Raw genomic sequence first — 7,100 nt, forward strand, 5'->3', positions numbered from 1 at the left:
CAGTGCCACCTGGAATGGCTTTCTTCGTGCACCTCCAAGGATGATGTGATTATTATTGTGAGTAAATTTTGTTTACATTTTCATTGTGTGAATAATAAAACTTTTAACTGTACACACAACAAGCATTTCACTTGGATCTGATGCATTCTCAAGAGTGCAGTTTCTGTTTAGCTTTTAAAACTGGCTGCCCTTCAATTCACTCAAGGTGCAGATGCAAGTTGCTGATGAAGTATTCCACACACATGCTACATTGGAGAAATATTTTAATAAAAATTAAAACTCTTGCAGGATTTCGAATAAAAACTATCCTATTTATCCCTTCTATGTTTTGGTACTGCGAAATTGAGAGAGGTAAGTAAGTTGTGAGGTTATTTTTACTTGCTTGCATGTGAGGTTAGCAGAGCAAAAATATTTTTGAAATTGCAGATACATGGTCACTTTATTTCGTTGCAAACATTTATAAGCTCGTAATCTTATTTAAAGTCTCCATACTTAATGCGTTTGGAAAACCTTCTTTCTCTCAATTTTACAATGGAACAAAATTTTACTTGTATGTGTACATTAATTCCATCTCTAAATGATGTAGGTTTACGCACCGAGATCAGGTACATTGTAGAGAGAAAAACACACGAGTACCTGCTTATTTTGAAGTTTTAATGAGTATATTAAAAAAAAAAAAAAAAAACGATAAAAATATAATTGAAAAAGTATATTATTCACGTATTTTTGAGGATGAGGGGAGGGGGTGTTTTTGTCCGATGGTCGTTTATCTTTAAAGAAATTTCCGTTGGACCTGTGCGTTCTTGCTCTGCCAATTCTCGAAAAATGAAATATTTTAAGTCGTCTTTTATGTGCTAACTTCATTATATTTGGCTGCATTCGTATTTTTATTAGTTTTGAAACATTCATGTCACGGAAAATAATCATAAACCAGGACAAAAACGTTTTGACTAAATGTTCTAGGTTGGTTGTAAAACATTTTCTTATTTTATTTCACATCGGAAACATCTGTTAAGTTGTAAGCTTTGTAATGAATGCGACAGTCACTTGTTCGCTGAAGTGTTTGTTTAAGAAATTAGTATTGTAAATTTGTTTATGGTCTTGTTAAATGAAATTTTAAGTGAAATCATTTGGGAAAACAGAGGCTACAGGAATTTTCAACACAACTTGATGACCGACGTTGTGACTAGTGTGGGAGTGTGTGCTCGTGTAAATATCAATTTTTCTTACTCCTCGTGCCGGTCAACAGGAAAACAGCGAGTGTGTTATCTCATCGCGGGCGTGTGATTGCGTGTGGTAAATTGTGCTAGGTTAATTACCGCAAAACTCCACTGTGTGCAAATATGTAGTGTGTCGCTGTATGCAAATATTTGGTATGTCTTTTTTTTTTTTTTTTTTTTTTCAGGCAATACACACTTTGAATTTTACACAATTTCGATGCTGCAACCTAAGTGTATACATGCGAATAGGATTGCTTAAATGAAAAAGTAAAGTAGGAGGTAAGTGCAAATGTTTCCAGGAGGTTATGCACACACAATCTATTTTATGAATTAATAGTTATTATCTAAGAAAATGATAGAAGATTATAAATAATGTGTGCAGAATAATACAGAATTTGCATGTTACACAAAAAAAAATATATATATATATTCCAAATATTGTTAGCAAAATGCACCTAGATTAGTGAGCTGGATTTTTTTTTTTTTTTTGTATTTTTGTTCTGTTGATCCCACGTGGAGTCAAGGCTCCGGGATATAGAACATGTATGTGCAGACAATTAATATTTACATGATGCAAGTTACCAAGAAAAAAAATTTCAAAAAAAAAAAATACATAACATGTTACACAATTTAACTTTATGCAAAACATGAAGCAGCTGTTATCACAAGTCCATTCAACAAATTAACAGTTCAATTTCTCTATTATCAATCAAATTAAAGAATAGCTTCAGAGGGTAGGTAGGATATTCTAGAAGAATTTTTTTTACTGTTTTTTTTTTTAATACTGGTAAATTGTTTTAGTTATTTTCTGTGATATTAAGTTGTAAAGTTTTACTCCCAAGTAATTTAGTCCATTTTCAAATCGCCTAGTGTTATGTTCAACTATCCTCAATTTACTAGCATTTCTGGTGTTATACCTATGTGCGAATATCTAAAAAAAAAAAAAAAAAAAAAAAAAATAATAATTTTTTTTTTCTTCTTTTTCTTAAGAATGAATAAAAAGTTTCTAGAACGTATTCATTTATGGCAGTCAGGACTTTAAGTTTTTTGAATTTTGGTCTGCAGTTAGATGATTTTTTATCTTTTGTTATTATTCTAATAGCTCCTTTTTTTTTTTTTTCCCCCAATGTTATATGGCAGAAAGAGTAGAGCTATGGCTACTGTGACATCATGCATTGATGGGAAGGTTATTGTTGGATAACAAAAATTTAGATGATATAATTTTTATTTTTTTCCATACACAACACATTGCAGGTACAATTTTACAGGTTACAGCTGTACCACCTCTAGTATTGCTGCCGACCATCCAACAAATGAGCACACTAAACAGGCATTGATGACATTGTTATCAACGTCTTTTTGAATCTCTCATTATTATACATAACTGCCCACTGAAACAGAGAAACTTCAAAATAGGTGTGTGTGTGTGTGTTTATATATATATATATATATATATATATATATATATATATATATATATATATATATATATATATATATATACATATATACATACATACATACATACATACATACATACATACATACATACATACATACATACATACATACATACATATACACTTATCTATTTATTTTTTCACTTTGAATTTTGTATGAGGTATACACATGCAAAGATTCACAGCTGCTGCTGGGTGGGTGAGTGAGTGAGTGAGTGATTGATTGATTGATTGATTGATTGATTGATTGATAGAGAGTGAGTGTGTGTGTGTGTGTGTGTTAGGGGGGGGGGGGGGGGGGAAATGTGGTGATTGTGGGGGAAAAAAAAATTTAAAATTGAAATTTTTAAAAAAAAATTTTTTTCTGTAGGGTGCAAAATAGTAGTGCCAACGGCACGTGGTGTTCCCAAGCGGTCACCCATCTAAGTACTAACCACGCTCGACGATGCTTAAGTTCATCGTGATATGGCCGTTGGCAACGATATAGATGTTTTTTTTTTGCAGTTTGTATTTGCCACTCGAAATAGCTATACCAGGTGTGATTGTTACAAACAACAGGAGAAATCGTGTAATGAACACTCTTTTACTTCCCCCCCCCCCCCCCCCCCTCCCCACACACAACACCCACCACCCTCACCATCCCAACCACCAAAGCCCTCTTCAAAATACACTCTCACACACACACACAAACCCACACTCTATAACTGATGAACATTACCATAACTTCTTAAAGCCATTAGATAATATTTAACTCAAGAAAGGTATTGTGATATGTTTAAAGAAAGAAAGGTGAAACCTTTAACTTTACCAGCAGGTATTAGTATCACTGAGGTATCTTCTAGGTTGTAGCAGCAATAGTAGTAATAATAATAAAATTAAATAAGGTAATAAAAAAGAAAAGTTATACATGTGATCAAATCATGAATGTATAAAACTGGAATGAATTTAAATTTTTTTTATTTTTCTTCATAGGCTGTTTTGAAATTGATGAGTAAGTGCCTCTTCTTTTAAATTTTTTAATGCTGAACACTGTTACATAAGAGATGAATGTTTAGAAAATTTAAAAAAAAAAAAAAGCTAGCCCAGCCCCCTCCCCCCCTCACACAAAATCCAAACAAAAAAAAAAACACCCTCCTTCAAAACATCACATAATCATCCAGCCAGCAGTGCAGACGAGAAATTTGCACTCGGGGCCGCCATTTTGACGATAAATTCTTGCATGGCACACCAAAGGTAGGAAAGAATTTAAAAAAATAAAAATAATGGGCGAGCACCCTCGCGTCTGCCTGTAGAAAATGAAGTTAAAAGTAACATAACCTAAAGACAGGCACACACTAGGGTGCTCCCAGGCGGTTGAGAAATTTTTTCCCGCCAAAAGACTTATATATATTATTTATTTTACTGTTTTTGGCAGGGGGCTATGTCGGTCTGTGTGCAAAGTAGTTCCTACTCCCGCCGCCAGGAGCGCGCGCGGTGGGTAGCGATGTTGTTTTTTCTGCTTTCATTTGTTTATTATTTAGAGGGTTAATGCTATGTAAATGTACGCAAGTTTGGTTATGTGTCGGTAGTTGTGCGAGATTTAATTTCCGAAACGAAATTTGACTTTCATCGGCCTGCATTTCTCACTTATTCGGATAATACATGTGTGTTTATGTATGTATAATAATCGAGTGATTTTGTAATAATTTGGAAGTTTTGTTTGCGTGTGCGATGTGGGGAAGAAAAGGTGTGCACACGAGTCCTAGGGCTATATTTTTTTTTATTGCGAAATATTTACTTCATGTGGTGAAAAATTTTAAATTATTTGTGATGCAAGTGAAATTTTTTTTTTTTTTTCAGTTGGGTGATGTGTTTGTCCTCGTTTGTGTGCAAGGAAGCAAACATGCTGAAGGTAAGGGGCCATAAATGACACTTTAAAATATTAGTTTACCATTAATTTTGGTTAAATATTAAATTGCCATATAAGTAAAATCATGTCAACTGTTGTATTCCACCCAGTATAAGCTGTTAGTAATGGGTACTTAATATAAATAGAATAAATGTAAGCATTTTCGTCTGCATGAAAATTCACTTTTTTTTTGGATCCATTTGTACTGTGGGTAGTTAAATAGTACATTATGTTGTTTTTACTTCGAAGTACAAAACATCTTGTGCATGATTGCAAATTCAAACGCAGTTAAGCATAATATGAATTCGAATTATGTGTGTGTGTGTGTGTGTATATATATATTTTTTTTTTTTTTTTTTTTTTTTACTGTGTCCAGTTTTAGCACAAATGGAATTATTTTCAAAGTGAATCGATGCAACTGGTCTTTGCCATTAATATTGATATATGATCTAACTAAATTAAATAGAAAGGATTTTTTTATTTATTTTTTTATATATATAAATATATTTGTAGCAATGTACTAATGACCACAGAAGTAAGCAAAAAAAAAAATATATATATATATATCTCAGCCAGTAAACCATGCGTCTTAAAGACTTTTTTTAATGAAAATATTTCTGCCTTGGTTAAGCTTACATTTACTATCATAGGGATTGAGGGAATTGTAGAACAGCAGCAGAAGCATTTCCTTTCATGATCATGTTCTTGGTCCTGAAAAGGACCGTTTATGTAAGCATGTGCACACCAGACCTGCTCACTTGGAGCTGGTGTATTTGGTGACAGCCTTGGTGCCCTCGCTGACAGCGTGCTTGGCCAGCTCCCCGGGCAGCAGCAGTCTCACGGCCGTCTGTATCTCGCGGCTGGTGATGGTGGAGCGCTTGTTGTAGTGGGCGAGGCGGCTGGCCTCTGCCGCGATGCGCTCGAAAATGTCGTTCACGAAACTGTTCATGATGCTCATGGCCTTAGATGATATGCCAGTGTCCGGATGAACTTGCTTCAACACTTTGTAGATGTAGATTGCGTAGCTTTCCTTCCTCTTGCGCTTCTTTTTCTTGTCGCCCTTCGAGATGTTTTTCTGGGCCTTGCCCGCCTTTTTGGCTGCCTTACCGCTCGTCTTGGGGGGCATCGTAGGTCTGAGCTGTGCCGCTGTCGCTAGATGAGTGAGACGGGAACTGAATTTTTTTCGTGAAAAGTTTTCTTGGCTTCTTGTTGCGCGACCAATCGGAGCGCTCCGCGGCTCGTGATTGGTCGCGCTCCGCGGAGGGACGTGTAACAAAAGTAATTTCCAGCGGCCGGGGCGCCACTTTCTCTGCCTCAAACACAACACCCGTGGAAACCCAGTCGGGGTCAGACCCCCACGGCCTAGCCGCATCAAGGTCAGCGACTGGGCCAAGCGGACAACATCATTCAGGGCGAGTCTGTACAGACGTACAGCAGTCTGTGGCAGGCCCCTTTCCTGATGTCACACCCTCCGGGGGAATAGCCCTCCCGCACTCTGAGGGTCTCAGGAAGGGTGCAGGACATGACAAGGAACCATCTAGGGTAAACCCCTTAACTCCTGAAGTGATAATAATCAATAATCCAGGCATGGAACCAGAGGTGATTGAGCCACCACGGCCAAGGAAACCCCCTCCCATTATTGTTACATCTCTTGACATGTTCAAGCGATATGCCAAAAAAATAGCGATGCTACATAAAGATATGCAATTAATATATATCAGGGAGGGTGGAAAGATACTTTGTCCAACAATGGAAATCCATAACATCTGCAGAGACATACTAAAAGATGTCCCTCATTACTCCTTTCGACAGCAAAAAACAAACTCGTTCACTGCAGTGTTGAGAGGTTTTCACCCGACTGTAGCAGCTGACGAAGTCAAAGAGCTGCTTATGGAACATGATTTCAATGTTACAACTGTAACACAATTTTCCAATGCGACAACAAGGGTCAAATACCCTATCTATAAAGTGGAAATTCCCCTCAATCAGAAGGAAAAACTCAACAACATAACCTCACTCCAAGGTGTCAGAGTTAACATTGAGCCCTTTCGCAGGCAAATGAAGTTGTTGCAATGCTACAAATGCCAGCAATATGGACACCACAGTCAAGAATGCTGTCAAAGGGAAGTATGTGTTAGATGTGCAGGAAACCATCACACCAAGGATTGTAAAGCTAATAAAATGGAATTTAAGTGTGCAAACTGTGAGGGAAACCACGCGGCAAATGACTCTTCCTGCCCCATACGCAAGGAAAAACAGACTGCACTCCTCAACAAAGTGCAAGGACGACAACACAATTTTCCACAGGCAAACATGGACAGGCAACCTAGGGCTCCAGATATTTCTATGAAGAATTTCCCCACACTTAACCTAAATTGGGCGGAAAAGAACAGACAACTCCAGACCACAGAAGGAAAGGGAGGTGAAAATACCAACAAGGACATGTACCCCAACCAGGATAGATCCATCACAGAAAAAATAGATCCTGGCAAACAAGGTAACATCACAGAATATAGAAATGCAGAGGAATTA

General features: G+C 36.8%; 1 pseudogene; it reads right to left on the reverse strand.

The window, feature by feature from the left end:
• Positions 1–3,065: 3,065 nt before the first annotated feature.
• Positions 3,066–3,157, reverse strand: LOC134543530 (5S ribosomal RNA; annotated as a pseudogene).
• Positions 3,158–7,100: the final 3,943 nt, after the last annotated feature.

The sequence above is a fragment of the Bacillus rossius genome, unplaced genomic scaffold (assembly GCF_032445375.1).
Source record: "Bacillus rossius redtenbacheri isolate Brsri unplaced genomic scaffold, Brsri_v3 Brsri_v3_scf121, whole genome shotgun sequence".
NCBI lineage: Eukaryota > Metazoa > Arthropoda > Insecta > Phasmatodea > Bacillidae > Bacillus > Bacillus rossius.